The 12,239-nt window shown below is 34.4% G+C and overlaps 1 pseudogene; it reads right to left on the reverse strand.

Moving 5' to 3' along the window:
* Positions 1 to 240: 240 nt before the first annotated feature.
* LOC107609601 (uncharacterized) lies at positions 241 to 3,666 on the reverse strand (annotated as a pseudogene).
* Positions 3,667 to 12,239: the final 8,573 nt, after the last annotated feature.

The following is a 12,239-nucleotide window of genomic DNA, read 5'->3' on the forward strand; positions in this document are numbered from 1 at the left end:
GCTAAGGTACTTATCCGTTTTCTTTTAGTGATCTCTCCTTTCTCCATTCTGCATACACAAGAGTTGCAATGAAAAAAATGTTATTTTATGAATAATTAAATGAACATAATCAACATAAGCAAGTAATTAAATAAGCAAAATAACTGGGCGTGACAAGTCACCAAAAAAAATAATAAGAAAAATAACTAAAACAAATGAGACATTTAGAATTCTACCAAAACAGCATTACATGAAAACATGTCAAGAAGTTTCAGAATCAAAGTCCTCTATGTACTCGTATTCGCTTTCCTCATCATCTTCCTCACCACGTTGTTTGGCAAACATATTTGGAGCCACATCTATAATAGTTGCTCGTAGATCATTCCTCACTAGATCAACTTCGCCATTATCATTTGGGAGACTGGGAATCACTTTAGGTTCACATGGCTCCCTTGCATATATTATGGGGGAATCAGACTCAAGGTCATCACTTATCCTAAATAAATCTCTTGGAATTGTTTTCATAACATAGTGTTTATCACTCACATATGGGTCTTGCACATAAAAGCATTGGTTTACTTGGGATGCTAGGACAAATGGTTCTTCTTGATAGCATTTTTTACTGAAATACACATATGAGAGACCAAAATTGTCTTTTGCAACTGTATACCACTCACACTTAAACAGGACTATCTTAAATTGGCCATAATAATCTAATTCAAACATATCAACTATTCTACCATAGTAGGTTACTTTTGCTTCAATTGGGTTCTTATCTTTCACAGTAGCAAAACTAGGAGTCAATGCCTCCAATGTGACACCACTATTTTGGGTTTTACGTCTCACATCACGGTGCCTTGTATGGAACCTATACCCATTGATAACATAACCTGAAAATCTTTTTGCAACTCTATTTGGACCCCTAGCCAACACTTTTGCCCAACCAGGCACATCCTTTTTCATGGCACGAGTTTTAAACCATTCTGAGAACTGTTGACTATGGTCTTTGGCTTTCTCCCACTTTGTTCTTCGTGGATTGTTGTCATTTACTGCCTCCTCATGCTCTCTGAAGATCAAATATTCATATTCTTATTTATTAGTAGGGTAAAATGTTATGATTGAAGTCTACGAAATGACAATGAATCAAACAAAATACCTCATGTAGACTTTGATCTTATCACAATTGTTTAGGATGTATGCATGACCTTGTATTTCTGATTTTTCATCTAACATGAACAAATCTCCCATTTTTCTACCCAAAGGACATCCTTTGCTTGGAAACAAACTCGGAGTTCGCAGCTCATCTGAAACATACTCATCATTGTTTCGAGGGACTTTGTTGAATCTTGTCTGGATATCTTCATGCAAATAACTTGAGCAAAAATTAATACACTCATTCGCCAAATATCCTTCGACAATGGATCCTTCTGGATGACTTCTGTTACGAACATACGATTTTAGTGTGCACATATATCGTTCAACATGGTACATCCAACGATATTGAACTGGACCACCTAACCTCACTTCATTTGCCAAATGGATAGGCAAGTGCACCATTATGTCAAAAAATCTTGGAGGAAAAATCCTCTCCAATTGGCATAATGTCTTAGCAATCTCTGCTTCTAAGTTAACTACCTCATCTAGGCTAATTACCTTCTGACATATCCGGTGAAAAAATGAACATAAGCGAACTAAAGCGATGGCAACATGGTCAGGAAGTATGCTCTTAATCGGTACTTGCAACAAGTAATGTAACATGAAATGAGCATCATGGGTCTTGTAACCAGAAATCTTCTTTTCTGTTTGCTGCACACATCGAGCGATATTGGAAGCGCTGCCGTCTGGTAACTTTGCCCCTTTTAACACACTACAAAAGATTGTTTTCTCTGCTGCAGTCATTGAGAAGCATGCCTTTGCTAACTTAGTTCTTTTACCATCATTCGTATCTCTTGGTTGAAGGTTTTTCCTAATACCCATGTCTTTAAGGTCAAAACGCGCAGCTGCATGATCTTTTGACTTTCCAGAAATATCCAAAAGAGTTCCAATTATGCTATCAACTATATTCTTCTCTATGTGCATAACATCAAGGTTGTGTCTAAACATGTTGAACTTCCAATATGGTAAATCAAAAAAGATTGACCGCTTTTTCCAATTTGAAATGCCATTCTTTGATCTCCTTTGCTTCTTCCCAAAAGAATTATCTACCCCTTGCAATATATGAAATACAGTTGTTCCATCTAACAACTGCGGTGGAGACCTAAGTTCAGTTTTCCCATTGAAAGATCTTTTATTATGTCTCCATGGATGGTTCATGGGTAAAACCCTTCGATGATCCATATAAACAGTCTTGTGGCTATGTTTCAGATATATAAAAGAAGTTTCATCATTACAACATGGACAAGCCAATTTTTCCTTTGTACTCCACCCAGATAACATAGCATACGCAGGGAAGTCGTTAATTGTCCATAAAAGACATGCTCTCATGTTGAATGTTTTGTTCTCTTTGGAATCATATGTTTCAACACCTAACACCCATAATTCTTTTAATTCTTCAATTAGTGGTTGAAGAAAGACATCAATATCATTTTCCGGTGATTATGGGCCATGAATGAGTAAAGAGAGCATAAAATAATCAGGCTTCATTCTCATCCAAGGGGGTAGATTATACACCATCAGAATAACAGGCCATGTACTATGTGTACTACTCAAAGTTCGAAACGGATTGAATCCGTCGCTTGCTAAGCCAAGTCTCACATTACGAGGCTCCTTTGCAAAATCTTCATGTCGACTGTCAAATGCTTTCCAAGATTCACCATCGGCAGGATGCCTTAACGACCCATCTTTAACACGTTCATTATGATGCCAAGACATAGCTTCAACCGTCATTGTGCACATAAAAAGCCTTTGAAGTCTGGGAATCAGGGGGAAATGCCTTAGAGTTTTTGTAGCAACTTTACGAGGCTTTTTAGATGAGGTAGCATCGTCCTCTTCTACATAATGCTCAATATAACGGGATGTTCCACAGACATGACAAGATGAGTCATTCTCATGCCCGTTCCGATACAACATGCAATCATTACGACATGCATCGATCTTTTGGTAGTCAAGACTCAAATTCTTCACCATATTCTTCGTTTTATCAAAAGAAGTAGGAATATTCAAACGTGGCATTCCTTCTTTCAATAATTCTAAGAGAGAAGTGAACGACGCATTACTCCAACCATGCAAGCATTTTAACAAGTAAAGACGGATGGTAAAGGATAATCTTGTGAATCCTTTACATCCAGGGTATAGTTCTTGGCTTGCCTCGTCTACCAATTTATAAAATTCTTTTGCACCTTCGTTAGGCCCCATGTTATGTCCATCAACTTGTGTAGTATCTCTGAATCTATCACGTAACAACTCATCAATGTTATCATTGCAGTTATATTCCTCATCTGTGTCACTGTCAACATCCATAGCAACAAGTGATTCCCCATGATTAAACCACCGCCTGTAACCTTTTACGAATCCATTGCATATTAGATGGTCATACACGACATCTCTCCTTAACCAAAGTCTATTACAACACTTTGCACATGGGCATTGAGTTTCTTCCCCTTGAGGAATTCCCGGTGATAAAAAAGCAAAGTGTAAAAACTTTTCTACACCGAGTTGATATTCTTTTTCATGACGTGGTGTATCCATCCAATCCTTGGACACATCCATTGAAAACCTATATATTTCAAATAGATAGCTAAGTTTCTAGTTTGAAGTCTTTACTGCTAGTCTCACTAACTGCGAGTCTAGCTTCCTAATTAACTAAGAGACAATATTTTCCAAGTCTCCAAAATACTTTGAAGGCATTGGACATAAAATAGCAAAGAAAATTAAATTTTAGCAATTCTTAAAGAAGGTCCTGAAGTGAGTGCCTCAGGAAAGCACTTAAGTTGTCCGCATAACATTAATAACAAATTAATAGATGTATTTAAATTTGCATGAACCAACCTTAAATACTGTCTTAATCCGTACAACACCAGCACCAAAGTAGTAGCGCAGCAGAAGCAGAATTAGAAAGGTAGCAGCGGCAGCGAATAGCGATTCGGCAGCAGATAATCAGTACCACAGCAACATCAAAGCAATACCACAGGAGCAGCAGAATAAAAGAAGTGGTAGTAGTAGTGGATAGATAACTATCAAAAGCCTGTTGGAAAGCATAAAATTAAAATGCTCTTGAGAATTAAATTTTTTTCTTACTTTAAAACATAAAAAATACATGAATATAAACTCTTTTGAGAATTTTAATTCTCATCTTCAACCAGGGTGAGAGTGGCCCCTAACACTTGTCAGCCTATTTTTTTTTTACTGAAAAAAATAGCCATTGTAGCATGTAGCAACCAACCAGCAATTAACACATTTCTTGATTATTTTTCGCTGTTATATAAACTGTTTTATGAATTACTAGTACTATTTCAATTTTGACTTAAACCGGCAAGTATGTCTCAACTTTAATTTCTCTAAGATTAAAGTATATCTAGGCTGTGATTTTTCAATAATCTAATTTTAGGTCTCCTGATAAGTATACTTTAAATACAATCATTCTCAAGCCATAAGGTAATTATAATAATAATAAACTTCTACCTAAGAATAACTATATTAATTAAACATTACTCCATCAAATAGAAACAGCAAAACATGAAAAATTATGCAACTCTCTTTTTCTGACCACAGCAATCACCTTGGAAAGACATGAGCAAGCAACTCAAAATCAGAAGGATAATGGTCAATTTAAAAGACTAAAATCTAATCAGTTTTTTTTAAGATACTATATGTTAAAAAAAACTAACTATATATATTTTTTATCTATTTTATACACTAGCATAACAACAGCTCAATGAAAGCAACAAAAGAAGACTGCTTAAACAGAAGGCAACTAGAGTTGTTAGTTAGCTAAATGCCTAAATGTTTTGTGTTTATTTATTTAATTAATTAATTATACTATTCAGTTACGCTTAAACGGATCTCACAAGCTTTTTCATGCATGAACAGAAAAAGAGTCCTTAACTTGTTATATTGTACTGTATATATAAAATATTAATATGAACTTGGATAAAGAAACAAGAATTCAGAATTGTTAACATGCATAAACAAAACCTGTTATAGTTGTGAACTTAAGTAACAAAACAAAACATATTTTAGGCTAGCTAAGTAACAAGGATCAAATTCTTTGTAACAATCATTTGAAATTCTGTCTTAGACATTACATATGGACTGTTTCACAGCTAGCAGTATGTCAAATTGCACAACCAGAATGAGCCCTACGACCTAGACTAGACCAGGAAGGGAAAAGAATATAATTCCATCTAGCTGTAAGTTTTCTTGATGAAGACTAATAAATTCCAATCTGCAAGCAGCATGCTGAATAAATGAACAGATACAGCAATATTTATCAAAACAATAAGAAAGGAAGAAAAAGGATCAATAAAAAATTAAAAATAAAAGCCGTAAACAATGCAAAAGTGGACACTTGTAGTTGAATTCTATTACAAACATATCTCCATAAAATTACATAAAGGAATCTTATATCCATGAGATTCACATCCCTAAATAAAATTTAGAACTCCTTGCTCTGAGCCATACATTACTCTTTTCTTGGGAAGGAAATTACAAAAAGTATAAAGTAAAGAGAAATATAGTTAAGTTACTTGCATTGCTCGCATCTAGGGCAGTAGTTACAAATCAAAATTACATTTACCTTTTGAAAAATTTAAAACAAAATATATTACTGACACATACAGATACAAGTTACATATCATCATGGCATTATTTCTCGTAATTATTTACTTTACATGGTATTTTAATTACTACATATTTAAACTAAACGCAAATGAGGAGCTTGTGATTTTGAAAAGCACAAGCACTTCTTCAGAAAAACTTTACCAAATCAAGCCTTAATGTCTTATTGGTTCTGCATCACTGGCAGACATAAAAAAAATTCCTAAAAACAAATAGGTATTCATGAAGACATAAACTGAGTCAAGTTTTTCCTGTTGAATATTTTAGGAAATAAACTTATTTAATTGCAATAATATCTCTAACAGCTTAAAACACTCGAAAGACCTCCACATCAATATGATACATAGTTGTGCAAGTGTATTCAAGTGAGACAGCGCAAACCAAATGCACCAATTCACAAAATTCAATATTAAAAGCACAAACAGTGGCAATCGGCAAGAATTAGTATCCAAATCCAGTAATAATAATCCAATAATTCAAGACAAAGACACCAGTAGCGTCAATTCTCAAAGCCTTTACGAAATTCAGAAAACATGGAAGGAGGAAGAAAAAAGAGGCAATACCATCAGCAGACATAGCAAAAACTAACAAGTTTCTTGGAGTCTTGTGGTGCAAATGGTAGAGATTTGAAGAAATTGAATTTGTGAGATTGCTCCCTGAATTTGAGAAACAAGAATTTGTTATTATTTATCCAAAGTAAATTACAACATATTAGCATGAAAGCCTTATGCATGGCACATATAATAAAGTCAGCTGCAAAAAGTTAAATGGATAAAGCTAATACTACTAAGTACTCATTAATCAGCTTCAATATATTGGGTAGTAGCTATTAGATAGTTGATTAATTTTGAAGATTTCTGTTGCTTTCTGTCGGTGGAGAAATTAAATTAAAATTAAAATAATATAGGAATAACAATACATTATACATATACATATTGAAAATCATGTTACGTCTAATGCCCGTCATCATCAATTATTCGTCCCTTTAATTTTCTCTTAATATATATCTCATTAATCTTGGCATGAATTTCGTATATATTAGGAAAAGAAATGGATTAACCCATGAGAAAGAAATAAAAGAAAGATGAGAGAACTCAGAGAAGTGTGTTTATAAGGAAAAGAATCTTAAACCAAGGATTGAATTTTGGAAGTTAATTTTACAATTCGTGCAGGAACTTATGCAACATCCAAATGGTGCATTCCTGCTTCATTTCTACTAAGATTCAGTCAAATAAACCAAAACACAATGAAAACATAGGACCATGAACTCATGTTTGGTGATGATAACAATGGTCTCGACAACAAATAGCTGCTTCTAAATTGACAAAAATGAAACAGTTTTCAAATATATAAGTAACTTTAAATAATTTTAGCAAGAATGTAATTGTAAATTGTGCTCTATGCAGAGGATGAAAACTAACTTGAAGGTACAACCATTATGAGTGAACAGCAAATAATAATCAGGGGCACCCACAATTGCTAACTCAATACACTCCTCAAATGGAATCAAATCCTCAAAGTTACTAGTTGAAATTGCAAATGCCTCATGTTCAAATTTACTGGTACAGTGGTATGTGATGCCCAATAAACAGATTAGAATATCCATAATACTCATCAATAAGAAGACACCAAAGAAGGCACATCAAAGAAGTTAGTGAATCTAATATATATAAAGGTCATAATATCCTCTTTGGTATGTGAAACAAACTATGGATATAGATTCTAATTGACAAATGGTAATTAATTAGAAGTAACAAGAGTATTGTATATAGTTATAGCTAAAATAAAAATAAAGATATGAGCTAGATTCCATGTACATTGAAAAATTATTGTTGATCAGAAGCAAAATGAAGCATACTCTAATGTAATCACGTCATTAGTTTAATAGTTTTACATTACTCATATGTTCCAACACATGAACATAGGACACGATAGCTCAAATGAACCTATAGTCACTACCGTCACAGAAACCAATTTAAAATAACCAAAATCAAGATACAGTGAGCCAGTAGGAGAAAATTACCAGAGCCAGCGGCAGTAATAGCTTGCCTATACTTCTTGTCCCGGGCTTAAATACAAAACAGATTTCTTTATTAAGTCACAAACAAAGTAAAAAAGCAAAGTCAGTCATAAAATCACTATGATGGTTTTTTGACAAGATAATTAGAGGCTTGGTCCAGAAAAAAATTAATAAGGACAATTTTTTGTTTAGCAGCTGAAGATCTTGCACAATGAACCAAAACCCAAGGAGGAACCCTTACAAGAGTGCAATCTCATATAATCCAAAATTGATCTCACAAATCACAGACAAGGAAAATGGCATCATTAAATTCGAAGCATGAACATGTCATAAATCTTCAAACAAAGCAGACATGCAAATAAACACGCGAATCATGAACCCCCAAATATTCAAATTACAATGCGATTTAATACAAAAAAAGGAACAATCTTTTTTCTTTGCAACTTGCTTAACCAGCTCAACATGACAACACTTAAACCGATTAATCAATTCGACAAAGCTTCCCCTGAATCATTAAAAAAAACACTGATTTTGATCGAGGAGACAAAAATCACACACTAAGGAAATGAATAAAAATCACATGCAAAGACGAAGTATATGAAATGAGACAGAGAGAATGAAAGATGAAATTACCAACAAGTGAGGGCTTCATCATCTTGGGCTTCATCACTGGTCTTCGTCATTCTAGGCTTCGTCACAATGTAGCCATCAGATTTGCGGAGCGACTTACAAAGAAGAGGACTTACAAGAAGCAAGAAGCAAGAAGGCAGCGGCGCGGAAGGGGTTAGGGGGTTAGGGTTTTGCAGCGACGGAAGGGATGAGCAGCGGCAAAGGGGAGCATCCATGGCGACTGAGCGTAGGGAGTCACTTAGCTTCCAGAGATAGTCACCAAAGAAGGAGGGTTGGGAGTGCCAGAAGAGGGATTTCCGGCAGAGGCATTGCAATCGCATCATCGTTCTTCACGGAGGAGTGTGGTCGGAGTGTCGTCGCGCGGTGTGGGCGAGGCACAATGAAGGAAGAGGAGTTAGGGCACAATGGAGTGAGTGTCTCGTCGCTGGGGCTTTTGATGGAGGAGTAGTTAGCGCAGAGCACGAATGAGAAGGGGTTAGGGCAGAGCAAGCACAGTACAATGAAGCTTTTTCTCTAAGTTTTTTATGGTGGCTTTTTTTCTCTAAGTCTTTAAACGAAGAGGGGTTTTTTTATTTTATCCGATCCCTACCTTTCTTTTTTCGGGGGAACCTTTTGGCCACGCTTTCAAAGCATGCTAAAAGGCTTCTCATAAATGGCTACGCTTTTTAAATGCCGCAATAACAAAACTCTGTTGCTACACTTTAAAAGCGTGCCGGTTTCTCTCTACGGCTACGCTTTTTAAGCGTGGCAAATAAAAGCGTGGCCAAAACTCGCATCAATTGCTACTCTCATAAAAGCGTGGCCATTGACACTTTTCGCCACGCTTTTGAAGCGTAGCAAAAAAAAAGTGGCCAAATCTTTATTTTATCGCCACCCTCATAAAAGCGTGGCTATATACCACTTTTGGCTACGCTTTTAAAGCGTAGAAAAAAAAAAGCATGGCCATAGGCCTTTTTTCTTGTAGTGTATGCTAAAGCTTGGCTGGCCATTTGGCCATGTCTAATTCTTTTGGACCGAAGCTTTAGACTAACATTGCATGAATCCTGGAATTCTTATTAAAAATTTTGAATTTCTTTATTCTCTTTTTTCCAAAATAATTTCGAAAAAAATACAAAAAAATTAATAAAATCATAAAACCAAAAAAAATTTGTGTTTCTTGTTTGAGTCTAGTGTCAAATTTTAAGTTTGGTGTCAATTACATCTTTTTATTTTTCTTAAAATTTTCGAAAATTCATCATGTGTTCTTTCTTGATCTTCAAGTTGTTCTTGATGATTTTCTTTGTTTAATCTTGTTATTTTCTTGTTTTGTGTTTTTTTTCTTGTTTTTCATATGCATTTTCGAATTATTAGTGTCTAAAGTTTAAAAATTTTTATGTTTGGTGTTGCATGTCTTTCTTTTCCTAAAAATTTTCAAAAATATGTTCTTGATGTTCATCATGATCTTCAAAGTGTTCTTGGTGTTCATCTTGACATTCAAAGTGTTCTTGCATACATTATTTGTTTTAATCTTAAATTCTTATATCTTGTGTCATTTTGTTATTTTTCTCTTTCTTCATTAATTCAAAAATCAAAAATAATATCTTTCCCTTATTTTACTCATAAATTTCAAAATTTTGGGTTGACTTAGTAAAAATTTTTCAAAATTTAGTTGTTTCTTGTTAATCAAGTCAAAATTTCAATATAAAACTTTATCTTTTCAAATCTTTTTCAAAAATCAAATCTTTTTCATTTTTCTTTCATGTTTTCCGAAAATTTTTCAATTAATTTTCAAAATCTTTCTCTTAATTTTATTTCATAATTTTTGAAATTATTACTAACAATTAATGTTTTGATTCAAAAATTTCAAGTTTGTTACTTTCCTGTTAAGAAAGGTTCAATCTTTAAATTCTAGAATCATATCTTTTAGTTTCTTGTTAGTCAAGTCATCAACTTTAACTTTCAAAATCAAATCTTTTTAAATTTATTTTTCAAATCTTTTTCAAAATAAATTTCAATCATATCTTTTTCAAAACTTAATTTCAAAATCTTTTTCTAACTTCTTATCTTTTCAAAATTTATTTTCAAATCTTTTTCAACTAACTACTTGACTTGTTTGTTTAAATTTAAAAAAAAAAATTACTAATTCTTATCATTTTCAAAACCACCTAATTACTTTTTCACTTCTAATTTTCGAGAATCACTAACCACTTTTTCAAAATTCTTTTTAATTAACTAATTGTTTTAAATTCTAATTTTATTTTATTTCTTTTTTTTTAATTTCGAATTCTAACTTAATTAATTAAAGAAAAATAAAAATATTTTTCTTCTCCCTCTTTTTAAAATTCGAATACTTTCTCTCTCATCTCTTTCTATTTATTTTATTTATTCACTAACACTTCTCTTCTACTCATCTAATAATTCGAACCCTCTCCCTCTCTCTGTGTTCGAATTCCTCTCATTCTCTCTCTACCTCATTCTTCTATTCTTCTATTCTTATACTCACATAAAGGAATCTCTATACTGTGACATAGAAGATTCGTCTTCTTTTTTGTTCTCTTCTTTTTCATATGAGCAGGAACAAGGATAAAGACATTCTTGTTGAAGCTGATCCTGAACCTGAAAGGACTCTGAAGAGGAAGCTAAGAGAAGCTAAAGAACAACACTCCGGAGAGGACCTGACAAAAAATTTTGAAAAAGAAGAAGACATGGCAGCCTAACCCAACAATGGTGGAGATGCAAGGAAGGTGCTTGGTGAATTTACTACACCAACTTCCGACTTCTATGGAAGAAGCATCTCAATTCATGCAATTGTAGCAAACAACTTTGAGCTTAAGCCTGAATTAGTTTCTCTGATGCAGCAGAATTGCAAGTTTCATTGACTTCCATTGGAAGATCCTCATCAGTTCTTAGCTGAATTCTTCTAAATCTGTGACACTGTTAAGACCAATGGGGTTAATCCCGAGGTCTACAGACTTCTGCTTTTCCCCTTTGCTGTAAGAGACAGAGCTAGGATATGGTTAGACTCACAACCTAAAGAAAGCCTGAACTCTTGGGAAAAGTTGGTCAATGCTTTCTTGGCCAAATTCTTTCCACCTCAAAAGATGAGCAAGCTTAGAGTGGAAGTCCAAACCTTCAGACAGAAGGAAGGCGAATCCCTCTATGAAGCTTGGGAAAGATACAAGCAATTGATTAGAAGGTGTCCTTCTGACATACTTTCAGAATGGAGCATCTTATGTATATTCTATGATGGTCTGTCTGAATTGTCCAAGATGTCATTGGACCACTCTGCTGGTGGATCTCTTCATCTGAAGAAAACCCCTGCAGAAGCCCAGGAACTCATTGAGATGGTTGCAAATAACCAGTTCATGTATACTTCTAAAAGAAAATCTGTGAATAATGGGATGACTCCGAAGAAAGGAGTTCTTGAGATTGATACTCTGAATGCCATATTAGCTCAGAACAAAATATTGACTCAGCAAGTCAATATGATTTCTCAGAATCTGACTGGAATGCAAGCTGCATCCGGCAGTACTAAAGAAACTTCCTCTGAAGTAGAAGCTTATGACCCTGAGAATCCTGGAATGGAAGAAGTGAATTATGTGGGAGAATCCTATGGAAACACTTACAATCCTTCATGGAGGAATCATCCTAATTTCTCATGGTAGGATCAGCAGAAGCCTAATCAAGGCTTCAATAATAATAATGGTGGGAGAAATAGGTTTGGCAATAGCAAGCCTTTTCCATCATCTTCTCAGCAACAGACAGAGAATTCTAGGCAGAGCCTCTCTGACTTTGCAACCATAGTCTCTGATCTATCTAAGACCACTCTTAGTTTTATGACTGAAACAAGGTCCTC

The sequence above is a fragment of the Arachis ipaensis genome, chromosome B1, assembly GCF_059453495.1.
Source record: "Arachis ipaensis isolate K30076 ecotype BB chromosome B1, ASM5945349v1, whole genome shotgun sequence".
NCBI classification, from domain to species: Eukaryota; Viridiplantae; Streptophyta; class Magnoliopsida; order Fabales; family Fabaceae; genus Arachis; species Arachis ipaensis.